This window comes from Arctopsyche grandis, chromosome 4, assembly GCF_051622035.1.
Source record: "Arctopsyche grandis isolate Sample6627 chromosome 4, ASM5162203v2, whole genome shotgun sequence".
NCBI classification, from domain to species: Eukaryota; Metazoa; Arthropoda; class Insecta; order Trichoptera; family Hydropsychidae; genus Arctopsyche; species Arctopsyche grandis.
Genome location: NC_135358.1, coordinates 32,664,239 through 32,680,872, shown reverse-complemented (window position 1 = coordinate 32,680,872; position 16,634 = coordinate 32,664,239). Strand labels below are relative to the sequence as shown.

Genomic DNA, 16,634 nt, shown 5'->3' with positions numbered 1-16,634 from the left:
ATCTAGAATTTTTACTGCATGTCGTTGATTTCCGGGATGTGACGTCATTTGTGACTACATATACACGCGTATGTGTATACCTAATATAGGGAATATTTTACGCATTAATTATGCACGGTTGCTACGAAAGTATACTAAACATTTAATAGGCGTTTTATTTAGTTGACTTTCACGCTATTTTTTTTCATTTATTACACTCGGTTTGTACTTTAAATTTTCATTGAATGCAAACTCGTACCTTCGAATGTAATTTGCATACGCATCTCTTAGCTTCGATGCGGGCTAACGATAGGCAACCTTTCATTCATAAATTATTTTTTAACACCTATACCTGCATATAATCTACATTTGCATATTACAAAATTGAATTTCACTATTCTCCTCACATTTCTACGAGGTTTTATCTACTAATTGAAACATAGCTCTGAATATATATACCTACATATATATAATGAATCTTCATTATATATGTAATAATACTAGTGTATGTAGTTATATTATATATTGGGAAATCAATCCTATGTACGTATGTATAATTGCTTAAATTCATATCACGCATAAATTAAGCTATCGCGCCGTCCGGGCAGAGCGTGTCACTTCATATCGAACAAACTTTCAACGAATCAATCCAAACCTACATATTATACATATTTACCAATGGCCTGCCGTAAAAATCTCCCTGTTTTTTTGGCATATGTGCACGAACAGGATACAAGGATACGCAGTCTCGATACTCAATTTAAAAATTGAATTGAGAGGTAGAAAATAATGAATCTCACTACAATGGAGACGAGAAGAATAAGAAGCGACTTAATCGAAGTCTTGAAAGTGTTAAATAATCATTACAACTGTCTCGTGTTCAACATCTTTATTTTCAACGACAACACACATCTTAGAGGTCACTCTCTTAGACTGCTAAAATAAAAGTCGAGCAAATTGATAAGAGATTCCTTCTTTTCAAACAGAGTGGTTTAGGTTTGGAATAGTTTTTCCAATGCCACAACAACGCATGCAATTCCCGTTCCCGTACCCATTTTCGTTCTCGTTCCCGTTTCCATTTGACGCAGGCGGCGAACTTGACTTGACTTGACTAAAAAAAATAAAGTAATAATAGAAGGCGGCGAACACTTATTCAATTATTCAATTGTTTGTTTATTTTACTAACAACGTATGTAGGTTGCGAACTGATTTGATACTATTTGCCATGCAATGCCACTCATTCCTGTTTCCGTCCCCGTTTTTGGGGGATTTTACTAATATACATATATTATATTTTACTGATTTCTTTTCGCGTACCACCAAACCATCAACCGCGTACCACCAACTGGTACGTGTACCACAAGTTAGGAACCGCTGGGATATGAGACTGGAAAAACGAACTACTCCCAAATGTAGCTCGCGTGGCGAGTACTGATGTAAAGAAACCTGGGATTGTTTACCAGTTGACACGGCGAAACTTTGGTAAAAGTCGGAATTCCCGACAGGGCGAACCCTCTAGGCTCGGAAGCGAGGTAAAAGTCGAGTTAATTCAGGGCACGGCAATACTAAAGTACTCGCAAAGAGCAACCAATAACAGGAAGGAGCGGGTCGACCGAGCCTCGCTTCCGAGCCTACAGGGTCCACTCTGTCGAGAATTCCGACTTTTACCGGTACGCATACCACAGTTAGGGAACCGCTGGGATATGAGACTGGAAAAATGAACTACGCCCAAATGTAGCTCACGTGGCGAGCACTGATCTGGGATCTGGGTATATGTCCACAGAACCAGGCAGTATATGTCGGAGTATTTCATCAGGTAAAAGTCGAGTTAATTCAGGGCACGGCAATACTTCGCAATAGAGAGGGCAATACACGGCAATAGAGTACTCCCAAAGAGCAGCCAATGACAGGAAGGAGCGGGTCGACCGAGCCTCGCTTCCGAGCCTACAGGGTCCGCCCTGTCGAGAATTCCGACTTTTACCAAAGTTTCGCCGTGTCAACTGGTAAACAATCCCAAGTTTTCTTTACATCAGTGCTCGCCATGCGAGCTACATTTGGGCGTAGTTCATTTTTCCAGTCTCATACCCCAGCGGTTCCTAACTTGTGGTACATGTACCAGTTGTTGGCACGCGAAAAAAAATCAGTAAAATATAATTTATTCATTTATTTGGAAAATTTACAGTTTATTAAGTTACATAGATTGATAGTAAAAAAACATAATTATGTTAAGTAAACCATTAATAATTTTCACATATAGGTAAAAAAAAGAAAAGCTCAAACATTTAAAATAAGAAACAAAAATGATAATAGAGTAAGATAGTTAGAGAAAACAAAAAGAAAAAAATAGAAATAACAGTATAATAAAAATATCAAAATAATAAGAATAATAATATGATAAAAATTATGAAATAATAAAAATAATATAATATATAACAAAAAACAAAAAGACAAAATAAATACATCAAAATAAAAAATCATAATCACAATCGTAAATTTTCAATAAAATTAATCATCGAAAAACAAATTTGCAATAATCACTCTAGCTTGTATAGCATTAATATTAAATAAGTCAAACATAGAAATTGTTAAAATTAGTGTGTTGACGGTGGAGCTTGCACGCCAGATGAATGAGCTTCTTCCATAATTAGAAAAAGTATTAGGTATGTAAAGGAGCTCATTACATCTAGTCATTCTATTTGGCACACGCAATGATAGTCTGCTCAATAATTGAGGATATAATATATGTATATTGGTAAAATCCCCCAAAAACGGGAACGGAAACGGGAATGAGTGGCATTGCGTGGCAAATAGTATCAAATCAGTTCGCAACCTACATACGTTGTTAGGGTAAAATAAACAAACAATTGAATAATTGAAGAAATGTTCGCCGCCTTCTATTGTTTTTTTTAGTCAAGTCAAAGTCAAGTTCGCCGCCTGCGTCAAATGGGAACGGGAACGGGAATTGCAAGCGTTGTTGTGGCGTACCACAGCTTAGGAACCGCTGGGATATGAGACTGGGGAAAAATGAACTACGCCCAAATGTAGATCGCGTGGACTGATGTAAAGAAATGTGGGATTGTTCACCAGTTGACACGGCGAAACGTTCGCCTGTCTTTTAGACAAGAAGCAGACGTGTCGATAAATCGTCTATTGAAATTAGCATCGATTAAAATTCAGGTCTGAAACTAAACCGAGTGCAAAAAAACCGTCCGAACTTTGACCGGCCGTACAGCATCGGCGGGGCGGATTTCAACGGTGAATTTTACACCGTTAAATCGGCGATAGGCACGGGAGGAAAATGCGCAGGGAAAAGAGTGCGAGTAGGGCGTCCCGAGGCGTCCGTCAGTAGGAGAGTGCGGCGTCCGTGTGTAGGTACGCGTCGCGGCGCCATCTCATTAGCATACCGCCCGCCATTACGCGGCGCGGGCAGGGGCGGGGCGCGACGCGGAAAGAGACGAGGCTAGCCGAGCGCGCACGAGTGCGACAGGGACGTGCACGGTTCGTAGGCGGGGGATTACATTACGCGCGCCGCCCGCCGCCAACAGCGAAAGTAATCGATATTCGGAGCCTGGCCGCACCGAGCGCACACCCACCCACACACCCAACACCCCACTCGTATGTATACGTATACACGTGCGCACGCACACCCACCCACCGCCGAGCACGGTAAACAACAACCCCTGCCCTGTCGACCCTCCCCCACCCCCCCCCCCTCCCGCCGCCCCCCGTGCCGCTCCTCTCCGCGTTCGCCCTCCTCCCCCTCTATGGTTCCTGTGCGTTTCGTTTCTGGCCCACCTGTCTGGCGGTAAGCGAGCGACGCTGCGGTCGCTTGTGGCATGGGTCGGGAAAACTGACGGTGCTGTGTGTTTGGTTTTGATTTTTAAGAGGGCTGGACACCAGCGCCTTGTCCATACAAACATATTATTCTCCCTTCCTCAATTATGGCACTAGAGAAATTATTTTATTTATTTATTTAATAGTTTTGGACCATTGTGGCATTTCAGGAAGAACCTAATGCGCCACAATGGCCTACATTTGAAAAATATATAAAAACATGATATTTATTTATTTAAAGTTTGGACCGTTGTAGCATTACAGGAATTCCTAATGCGCCACAATGGTCAAAAATATAACAGAAAAGACAAGAAACAAAATAATAAATTAGACATAACAAAAACAAAACTTATATATATACAAACAACTAAAAATAATAATAATTATTATTATATATCGTTTATCGTCTTGAATTCATTCTATGTTTACAAGGTTTTTGTATTTCGTAATATTCTTTCTCGATTATGATTTTCAAGTTATGAATTCCGTAAGTCGTCACCAGATAGAGTTTCAAAATATGTCATCCGGACTGACCGAAACCAATCACGACAAGCAAATAATACACCACCACCACGTCAATCTACTCTATCGCGACGATGCAGCCTCCAGGAAGAATCAAAAAGTTCAGCATCAAAAAATGATGAAGTCAACCATGTTTCCGTTAGTGCTACCATATCATCACAAATATGTAGTAGAAATGGCTGAATTAAACGCAGCCAGCTTTGTCCTGAGACCTCGTGCATTTTGGTAATAAATTACCAATTTTCGGTCTCCCAGTTTGGCGCGTGACTTTCTTTGAGACAAGAAATGGCAGTTTTGATTGAGCCAATGGAGACGAAACGGAAGAGGAAGCAAAAGAAGAAGCCAACACAGTCACAACAGAATCACGACTATCAGGACCATTTGAGCAGGCAGATGTAGGAGAAGAGGCAAACATCGACGTCACTGCGACCGTTTCCATAGAAGATTCACTAATACTTGCAGACGTAGTTTTAATATCAGGCTTCAAACATCTAGCAGCTCCCGTACAAACATCAGCAAATGAAACACTTGGGCGCAGCTCTAATGATGAAACAACGTCAGTGGCAGACATAGAAGTAGTATTAGTATTCGATTTTATATTCTTAATGCTCATTCCCCAATCTTTAAATCTACCAAAATGAACACCAGCAGGCCAAGAACCAGCAGAAAATAACAGGCCAGCGACAGAAGTAGGAACAGATACCTTAAAGGATGTATAAGATCCTCGTGCATCTTAATGCCACAATGAAACCACAATGCCATCCTTTAATCCACAGATGGCACTAACGTGAGTCAAAACCTCGTCACACGAAGTGTCCAATGAGAGCTTCCATATATGTATATTGACATTCCTTTTGACGGAAACAATAATTCCAGAAGCTGCTGTTCCCACCTCAAATTTACGTCTAAGTGGAGGTTGTTCAGCCGAAGGTCGGTCAGGTAATGCGGGTTGTCCAGGTTTTTCATGATATAAAAACAAGTAAACTGTAAATAAAGGAAAAAAGCAAAAGCAGAAAACATGGTAAAATAAAATAATAAAAAAAAGTAACAAAAGGAAAATAATACATCATTCAGAGAGAAAAAAAAATAACAAAAGTGTAAAAATTAAAAATAAAATCCATAAATCCCATTCTTTGTTTACACTGAACAAAATTAAAATAGTATATAAAAATGTACAAATGAGAAAGAAAAGGTAAAATAAAATAAAACAAAATATGAATAAAAAATAAAATCACAGCGAGGCCCAAATGGAAGAGAGTAGATTAAGATTCCACTCATTCGTCACATTCAAATTAAGTTTTGATTTTTAAAAGCCTTTCGCAAGTGAAAATGGTCAGCCACTGCGACGTAATTTATTTATTACATTTACTGAACTGGAATTATTTATTTACTTACTGGCTAAACTCCGGAATGCATTGCAATTCCATAATAACGTATGCAATTCCCGTTCTCGTTCCCGTTCCCATTTGTCGGAAAAACGCAGGTAGCGAACACATTTGAAATTATTGCGTTGCAATGACACTCATTCCCGTTTTTCTCGTTTCCGTTCCCGGTTTTTCCCGGTTTTTTTCACAGTAATCTTCCCGGACATGCACACAACAAATCCTGAAAGTTTCATCGCAATCGGTTCAGTGGTTTAGCAGCCTATTCGCGACACACACACACACACACACACACATACACACAGACATTCATTTTATATATATATATATATATATATATATATATATATATATATATATATATATATATATATATATATATATATATATATATATATATATATATATATAGATAATAATTACATTTACTGAACTGGAATAGCCCAATGCGTTGAAAAAAAGAACTATAGCAATAATATCAATCATGTACTATATGTCGGTCTCCGTGACGGGCCGGAATGTTAAATTACCGAAAACGCAAATATCGGAAGGCAAAGATCGAAAATCGAAAGATCAAAAAAAATGGGGTACATACTCACTTGATTTGCGCGAGCAGGATACAACAGGAACAAGAGGAAGAGGCTTTTCCTCCCGTATTAATGTGCGTGCGCAGAATACGGGAGGAAAAGCCTGTTCCTCTTGCTCCTGTTGTATTCTGCTCGCGCAAATTAAGTGAGTATGTACCGTTTACCATGCACTATTTTTTTTTGATTTTTCGACTTAAGATCTTTCGATTTTCGATCTTTGCCTTCCGATATTTGTGTTTTTTGTAATTTGACATTCTGTCTCGTCACGTAGACCCGTATAAGCCGTCCGTCCGTTGGGCCACTGTTCGAAGAAGAGTGTCTTCAAATTTTTTCATATGAATATGGGTAAAGTCGGAATACTTGGAATTGAAATAAAGCAATTAATGAAACATGTTGGTAATACATATTCATATGAAAAATTTTGAAGATACTCTTCTTCTTCGAACATATATATAATTTTTCTGATTTTCATTGAAACGGTTCCTGTAAATTGGCATATCCTTTCCAATCTCTCTTGCAAATCTAAAGTTATTCAGCGTCTTCAAGTTCGCAAATTTATATAATAAAATGTTGCAAAAATTTCTCCATAGATGTCACTGTGGACGAAGTTTGTGTAAATTCGCATTGCAAAAATGCTTGTATTGGTCGTATTGTATATGTGTTCGTACACTCGTCGCTTTGGAGCGATCTGTAAAGGCGAGTGTACATATGTATGTACACTCTCGAGTGTACATATATTCCATTGAAATAAAATATATATATGTACATAAGCCGTTGGGCCACTGTTCGAAGAAGAGTGTCTTTAAAATTTTTCATATTAATTTGTATTACTAACATGCATATGTATTAGTTTGTTGTGTGTTTAATTTTCTTTTCTGCTCTAATTAGATTGAAATTTTTTCCAGATTCCAATAGAAATTTATCAATGTATTTTTCGAAATATAATTATATGCATATATATGAATACAACAGGTTTTGTCGGATTCTAAAAGGCATATAGAATGTATCAGTTTGCTGTATCATAGTATAATAAAAATGATCAGTTTCCATATACATATTTTGTATATCATAAATATAAATAAAAGATTCGTAAAATAACCTTTGATGACCTATTAAAGCATGTTTAAATGACACGGTAGTTTCTTAGGAGCGCATTACGAGAGAGTTATTTAAGCAGTGTCGTCCATCAGCGGAGACTTAGGGGAACGCACAATCGCCCTCTCTCTCTCTCCATAAAAGAGACAATAAAAACACCAATGTCCGCCTAAAATAACATCAAAATTTGTAAATAAATTTCAACAACCACACAATAAAAATGAACAATCGGTATGAAATTTTTAAACGTACCAGTTTAAATCGAAATTTGAAATATATGTGGTATATAAAATATATGTACGTAGATTCTGGAATGTTTTTTGTTTTCGTTTTAGCGACGAGTGATGCTACATACATACATACATACATACACGCGTATACATTTGGATGGGGATTTGGGAGGGTTTCCCGGCGCCACGTCACAGAGGGTTGTAAAACCCTAATGCCCCGTCGAAATGATGTGCCAAGTCAAAGGGATTCTGCCTATCACGAAACAGAGCGCTATATTACCGATCTAACACCACCAAACGAAGTTTCGCGAATAAGTGTGTGTGTGTGTGTCGGGATTTCCCCGTGAGTTTTACAAATTAAATACACCGAAAGATATACGTTACTAAGTACACGCCTACCCAAACCCCTAATCTGAATTTAAACAAAGTTTCATTCCGTTCGAAAAAAACCTACATTAGGAAAATTTATTTTCAGGTGCACTTTAATTCAATATTGTTTTCGATTTATTTTGAATAATTCAACACGGGCATAATCGGCGTATCTCAATACCCAGTTATATTTATGAGTGTGCCTGAGTATTAAATTGATCTTTTGTTATACGAATATATGTGTGTATGTATGTATGTATATTAGAAGCGAGCACTTTGTGTGCGTATTTTGTCGATACATATACGCGTTCTTTCGAAACATTAGAGTCACGCGATTGTAATTCGGTTAATTGCAGTAAATCTTATGCCGGCGAAAGAAAATTGCTTTTCATTGTGATTTTTTATGCAAATTCGTGCGATAATGCGTCAAACGTGCTATTAGTTTTACTTAAAAATTAAGACGTTAACCCTTCAAATTAGCGCACTCGCAAAAACGTATACTGACCATGCACGTATAATATTACAACACGACACATCCTAGTATATGTAGTATGTAAAATGCATTTTTTATTTAATTATTATTTAATAATAGCAGAATTGCCTAGCCGTTACTCGGGAAAATATAATCAAGAAATTGAACTTTGAATAATGTGATACATATGTAGTATTATGTAAATGAGTATTGAGCGTTTTATCCTCGCGAAGAGATAGTAAATGTAATACGTGGGTGAGAAGTATGACATCGGTAGTAGATTGAAATGGCAAATGACAGATTATATATGTAGCTAGAAAAACGGACGATATATGGACGAAAGAAGTGCTCGAATGGTACCCAATGGAATGTGAAAGGCTCTAAGGGAAGATGGGTAGATGAAATTAGAAAAATGTTGGAGAGTACTTCATCCAGCAATGGATGACGAATGGTTGTAAATGATGATGATTATATGTGGTGTCTCTGAATTGAAAGCTGTAGATTTGCATAGCGAACAAATAAATAAACATTCATCTCTGTAGATAGGCAAATACATGTATAGTATGTCTATCTATGACAAATTTAGTTATTTTCATTATTCAATTTAAATCACTAGTTATTTAAATTGTTTCATTTAAAATTTATATCACCAAAAATCTTTCAAAATCATAATCCAGTCCTACTTTCCAATATTTCAAAGTCAAATGAGAAACAACTGTAGATTGAAACCATCCCCAAGACATTTTCACTACATGACAAATAGGACAAATGTTCGACATTGTGAAGTCCATTATTATGTATTTACAAAATATATACATATATACATACATATCTATCATAGTTTAGTGTTTATAAAGGCTGCACGGGTGTCCTATTAATTCGGTATAGTTAAATTATACGCATTTATCTATACGTCGTTTCCGTTGGTGATGGTTTAGGGCGCACACATTACCGACTAAACTCGGATATCTATTTGCAGTATCTTCGGAAGTTACTTGGACCCAATGCTCGGGCACCTAATTATGATCCTCGGGGTAGAAATGGCGATGGGGGGTCGAAAGGGGAGGGTATTGTACAAGGGACGGGGGCGGGAAAGAGGTGGCACCTTTAAAACGAGACAGAGCTGAATTCACTGCTAAAGGGAAAACCATGAGGGAAATTTGTATAGTCATGATTTTTTTTTACTTATTTTTGTGTTCTCTCCTCACCCCATTTGATATTTACTATTATTATAAATAACAACAGGAATAAACGGAGAAATAATAAACACGTCGTCGGTCGGTCGAGAGTCGCGTGACATTAACGTTGTGTGACGTTTACGTCACGCGCTTTCACACAACATAATTTTGACGTTTCGGTCACGTCGTCTCGGAAAGTTTCCATCACATACGATGAAACAAACGTCAGGATGTGGGGGAGGGGGGGTGGGCTAAGGGGTTGTTTTTACACGACGTTAATTGTATACATCAGAAAGGTCGTGACCCCAGCGCCAATTATAGTTTTATTTTGGTGTGTTGATTCGTTCAATTTATTCTATTTATATTATTTTCAGTTGATGTTTTTCGTCTGTGTAATAAAGATGAGCTTTATAGTGAACTATAGCAAGTTTACTGCGCTTATTTTATGATATAAATATTAACGTTGTAAATGCTTTTATAGCATCTACTCATACTCTCAAAAGAGCGACAGTATTTTATTATTGAATTACGTAGACTTTTAAATTCTTAAAAGCACTTTAGAGTAGTGCATTTGTATGAATGGTTCTTAAACTTTTAAGAACCTCACCTTTAGTGACAAAATTTTGCCGGTATAGTTGAACTGATCTATGTACATAGCATGAGACTTCCGTAAAATGTACATGCTATAAAATTTACCTGGGATGGCCAATCACATTTCGTTTTAGTTTCGCATTGCGTTTTGGTCAAGAGATACAACATTGTTCGTGCATATAGCGGTCGGTTGTATTTGATTTTTTTTTGTTAGTTTTGAGTTTGTATTTCGTATTTTGAAATATTTACATTATCAATTTATTTATGGAATACGTCTATATTTTCTATTAATGCAAATTTATATTTTTTAGACAGATATATTTACAAAAATATTATTAAATATCTTGCATTGAATTATATTGTAATAATATTATACAGTTAAATAAAAAATAATCTGATGAAAATAAAGAAATTAGTTTACGTCCTAATGTTAAAACATATGGTTCTCGTCAGTCTTACGCTAATCAGATCGACTATATTGCTAAAGGGTTTAGTGCATCCGCTCTAAAATCGCCAGATTAACAGAATGACACCTTTAAACGTAATTCTCGTTTTCTCGAATGATAGATTGCACATCAGATGACGAGTAACCTTTCGATGTGCACAGGTGCAATTATTAAAATTGAGTTGGATCTTTCTGGCGAGTTTAATAAGGCAAGATTCGGAACTTATCGAATCTTGCCTTATTAAACTCGCCTGAAAGATCCAACTCAATTTTAATAATTACCATTTTAATAATTGCATCTGTGCACATCGAAAGGTTACCCGTCATCTGATGTGCAATCTATCATTCGAGAAGACGAGAATTGCATTTAAAGCAGCCGTCCGTTAATTTGTCGTTCAATTTGTCTGGCGATTTTAGAGCGGATGCACCGCATCCATTGCTAAATATTAAATAAATTATTTATTTGAAAAGTTACTATACATTATTTTCATCCAAAAAAAATTTTATGTAAAGATAAAATTGCAAATTTTATATTTTGAAATTCATGAAATGGCAGCTTTGAATTTAATATGGATGGATAATAAATAAAGTATGGGAATTGTTTCATAGTGCGGGCCTGCATTATCTTGCCAGGCGCTAGTGTTGCTATCAAATTACGTTCGCATTTCCTCTGTTGCCACTATCTTTAGAATGCGTGAAGGGAAAATGGCTTCGGATATTCCCCGGGGAGCCCCACGGGGGCCCCAGTCGCTCTCCCTTGAACGAGGTGTTTCGCATAGTTAGAGATACTTAGTAGCTACGTGCGATAGGTATTTATTGCGAGGACCCATTCGCAACTAGCCATGGCCCTGGATCCCTCACCAGGAGACGTCCTTAGAGCGATAAACACACGCGCTTATCGAGTAATCTCGAGTGCGCGGTCCGATTCGTCCCGTTCGGAGATTTCCCGACGAGTTTTCCGTATCTGCGTTTGTCCAGCGGCTCTCAACCGGTGCGGGGTGCCAAGGGGGTGCGCTGACCTTGCCTGGTCGTCTGGTTAGCATGCTGTGCGCGGATCGATAAGCGGGGGTCTGACGTGGCGACGCCGGCGTCTCCTACAACAACACAACAACTTTTCCATTTTCATATGTTTTCCACGATGTCGCGCCGCGCTCGTCCGGAAAACTTTCGCCTGACATGTTTTTTTATTTTACGCACATCGCAAAATTTGCGTACATGCTCAATGTGAGGCTCGGAATGCCTACGGTTGAAATTTTGGTTTTGAATATTATTTACGATTTGATTTCGTTCGTTAAGACGGCTGGACACCAGCGCCTTGTCCATACAAACGAATTACACTTCTCCCTTCCGCAATGGCGGAATTCCGATGGCACTAGAGAAATTATTTTTTAATATGCTATGGATATCCACCATTGAGATGCATCTATCGTTTTATTTTTTTGATTAGTTATTTTTTATAGGAGCTAGGAGCCGCCAAACATCTATATAATCGCCTCTTTTTTACACCCACGAAAAGAGTCCAGCGTGCTTATTCAACGGTCGATTTAAGAAAAAAATACGCGCGTAGTTGCACAGAAAATATCTTTCTCATACCGATGATGAAATTTTTTTAAAAATTGGTCCAGTTTTGGAGGAGAAAATAGGAGAATACGAAACCTCGATTTTGTCGAATTAAAATACGTATTATCTGGTCGAAGCGCAACTGTCACATTCACTCAATATATATATTGATATAAATTGTCGCATTCACGCAATATATATATCGAAGAAAGGAACGGCAGCAAAATTAAGGTCAGTTTTCTTTTGATTTGTCGAAACACACACACATGCATATTTGTTTGTTTACATCTAATATATAATTTCGAAAGAGACTTTGCATATATGTATGTAACCTTCGTTCGTTGGTTCGTAGACGACACGTTTGATTTAATTTTTTTTTTCAATTCATAGGCGCCGATTCGATTTTTTTGATTCAAAGGATTTGAAGTCCCTGAGGGTGAAGGCACCGCTGGGGGCACAGGCACCGAGGGTGCAGGCGCCGAGGGTGCAGGCGCCGGATTCTGATATACATATAATTTCGAAATAGACTTAGTATATACATAAATTTTATAAAAAAAAATGAGTATTCAAATAAATTTATATAAAATAAAACTAATAAAATAAGTTTAATAAAATGTTTACTATTAGATTAGTCATGTGTAAGCGGTTTATATTACAAATACCAAGCGAAGCCGGGTAAAACCACTAGTTATATATAAAGATAAAGTAATATTGTATTCAGTACTTACATATGTACAAAAGTTTGACCATAGGGGTCGCCTTGGGAAACCTGTAGTGACACTATGGCTGTGATTAATATATATTTACATACATATAATAGATAAATAAATATATAATAAAGCTTCTGTTTTTAAAAAATAAATAAATAAATAGAGTATATGAATATGTACATACAATTGTACATATTTGTATATATGTGCATTTTTCAAATACATTTTTTTTTGTTTCTTTTATTTATTATTGAATATATTATAAATAAAGTATCTGATCTAATAACCAATTATCCAGAGGATCGATTCATTTTACTCGGTGATTACAATCTTCCCACTATTGATTGGACAAAATACGACTCAAATCTGCATCTATTTCCTTCCAATTGTATTAATTTTTCTTCCCTTTCCTTTACTCAATTCTTATCTTATAATAAACTTTATCAATACAATTATTTGTCAAATACTAATAATCGTATTCTTGACCTAGCTATTAGTAGTTTCCCCTTATATATTTCTCGTGCTGACTCTACGCTAATCCATGAAGATTCTCATCATTTATCCTTTTGCATCTCAATAATTTACAACAAATCTTCACCCTTGAATTATAATTATAATAAAACTTTCCTCTTTAGAAAAGCTGACTATGCTACAATTATTCCAATTTTAAGCGATATCAATTGGAATTCACTTTTGTCCAATTTAAATATTGATTTAGCTTGTAAAAAATTTTACGATACCTTACAAAATATTATTGAATGCCACGTCCCTTTTACTCTTAAATCTAAGCGTACCAAATATCCCCCTTGGTTTACATCGTCTCTTATTAAAATAATAAAAGAAAAAAACAAATTCCATAAAAAATTTAAAATTTATTCAAATCCCTTAGATTATCAAAGTTTTTCACTATTAAGAGCTCGAATTAAAAAATATTCTTTAATCTGCTTTAGAAATTATATTTCTCTTATTCAAAATAATATTAAAACTAATCCCAAATCATTTTGGTCATATATAAATTCAAAAAAAAATACCTCCTCTTCATATCCTTCCGTAATGTATTATGGAAATAAGTCGGCTTCACATGGTTCTGAAATCTGTACCATTTTTGCTGACTATTTTGACTCCACTTTCAATAGTGATTCTACCATTAACCTTTCTATCTCTAATACAGATACTTCTTCTTGTAACTTATCTACTTTTCATTTTGACTTATCTACTGTACTCAGTCACATCAACTCTCTCAATGTTAATCTTGGTGCGGGTTGTGATGGTTTGCCTTCTTTTTTCCTTGTTAAATGTGCTGTCCCATTATCTCTTCCCATAACAATCCTTTTCAATCTTTCTATGTCGAACGGTAAATTTCCTGACTATTGGAAATTATCTTACATCACCCCTATTTTTAAAAAAGGTGATAAGAATCTTATTGAGAATTACCGTCCTATATCTAAACTATCTGTCATTAGTAAAATCTTTGAAAAAATTATCTATAATTTCCTTTTCTCCAATTTCAAAAACTACATTATACCTGAACAACATGGTTTTTTTAAGGGGAGATCGGTAGAGACTAACCTGCTTAATTTCACTAGTACTCTCACATCTTATATGGACAAACGAATCCAAATAGACGTCGTTTATACGGATTTCTCTAAAGCTTTTGATAAAATCAATCACAACCTTTTACTCAATAAACTTTGGTCCCTTGGAATCCGAGGAAATTTATTTCGTTGGATCTCTTCGTATATACTAAATCGTCACCAAATCATAATTCTCAATGGTTTTAGATCATCACTTAGACATATTCCTTCCGGTGTCCCACAAGGGTCGCATTTAGGTCCCTTATTCTTTTTACTCTATATTAATGATATCTCATACATCTTCAAACATTCCTTTATACTTCTTTACGCTGATGATTTAAAAATTTACAAACCTATATACACCATAGACGATTGTCATAAGATACAAGAAGATCTAGATAGATTCTCTATATATTGTTTAAATAATGATCTTTTTATTAATCTAGAAAAATGCTCTATTTTAAATTTCACTAGAAATAAGTCAATTATTACTAATCAATATCAATTAAATCATTCAATCCTTAACACGTCATCTTCTATTAAGGATCTTGGTGTAATACTCAATAATAAACTAGATTTCTCTGAACATATTTCTTTTATTACCAACAAAGCATTTAAATCTCTTGGATTCCTACTCCGCTCAACAAAACCCTTTAATGATCCTTATGTACTAAAATTACTTTATTTTTCCTTTGTAAGGTCTCACCTTGAATTTGCCTCAATTATCTGGTCACCTTTTTATTTATCCCATATTAATTGTATTGAGAAAGTTCAACTTAAATTTATTAAATCCTTACGCTACCTTTTTCCTACCTATACCCATTCTACTGTTTCCGACATTTTAAAAATCCTTTCTTTTAACAATCTTTCTGTCAGGCGACGACATTCTGATGCTATATTCTTCTTTAAGCTCATAAATGGTTTCCTTGATTGTTCTGATTTACTGAATAAGGTTAATTTCAGAATCCCAGTTCGATACCCTAGACGCGTTACACTCTTTTCACTTGATCCTTTCAATACTAATTCCCAAAAATATTTTTATCTGCAGCGCGTTTATCGTATGTTTAACGGAGAGCTGAATGAGGTTGATCTGTTTGGTATTTCCCTACATCAATTCAGGTCTAACATCAAGAGAATCTTGACCGATTGATTCATTTTTTCTTCTATTCTATTTTTCCAATATTTCCATTATTTTTATACTTTAGTTTAGTTATGTAATGTGCTATTTAATCATATTATAGCTTTCATTCCTTTCCATTTCATTTGTTTATTTTGTATTTACCTTTTTCATTTGTTTTTTATATTTGTAAATTTCAATTTCTTCTTATATTCTATCTTATAACCTTTTCCAAATATTTTAATACTATAGTTTAATTATGCAATGTACTACATATTTTGTCATGCCTTTATTCTTTACTTTTTAATTTGTTTTCCTTATATTTATCTTTTTCATTTTTGTAAAAATCTATTATTGGACTCGGGTGTTACATATATTATTTATTTACTTTTTGTGTTTTTTATACCTATCTCTGTACATCCTGTCTGTTGATTTTTCAATTAATAAAATAAAAAAATAAATAAAATAATAAATATTAAGTACCTAAAAGATATCTTCTGTATTTCTTATAAATTCGAGTTTAAACTATATGGAATTTACTAATATGTATTATAAAATGCTACCCACTCTGTCTCTATGATACTGTATAAACATAATTGTTTATTGATGTTTGTAATTGACCAGGAAAGTTCATTGGGGTTTTTTCTATAATATATGCACATATATGTATATACAGACACTTTTTGAGGTTCTTCTTTTAGATTATATGTATATTGCTTGAATATATGTATGTATGTACATACATATATCCTGCTTTGAATCTGTTGATTGATTTTCTTCTCAGTTTTCATATGACCGATTTAATGCCATTAAATCTTAATGCAGATTTGAAATTAATAATAATTTTAGCTTGGAAATTTAACTGAATAAAAAAATTTATAATTGGCAAAAAAGTAGTAAAACAAAACGGGTAATAAATATTCAATAGAATTGGAACATATAATATAATATAATAATAGAAAACGGTCCATTAAAAACCTAGAAGGTTC

General features: G+C 35.3%; 1 protein-coding gene and 1 long non-coding RNA gene across 3 annotated transcripts in view; one reads left to right on the top strand and one right to left on the bottom strand.

Annotated features, from left to right (window-relative positions):
* LOC143911133 (uncharacterized) overlaps positions 1-16,634 on the bottom strand; it is a 112,118-nt gene that overhangs the window by 20,326 nt on the left and 75,158 nt on the right. The window contains exons 1-3 of one of the 2 annotated variants that reach the window (XR_013260547.1): positions 2,965-3,347; positions 847-915; positions 656-778 (exon numbers count right to left, since the gene is read on the bottom strand). The exons of the other annotated variant lie outside the window; for it this stretch is intronic. This is a non-coding gene — a long non-coding RNA (uncharacterized LOC143911133). Of the gene's footprint in view, positions 1-655; positions 779-846; positions 916-2,964; positions 3,348-16,634 lie in introns of those variants that run through there. 2 annotated transcript variants of the gene reach the window in all.
* LOC143911132 (uncharacterized) overlaps positions 1-16,634 on the top strand; it is a 124,333-nt gene that overhangs the window by 65,016 nt on the left and 42,683 nt on the right. The window lies entirely within an intron of this gene.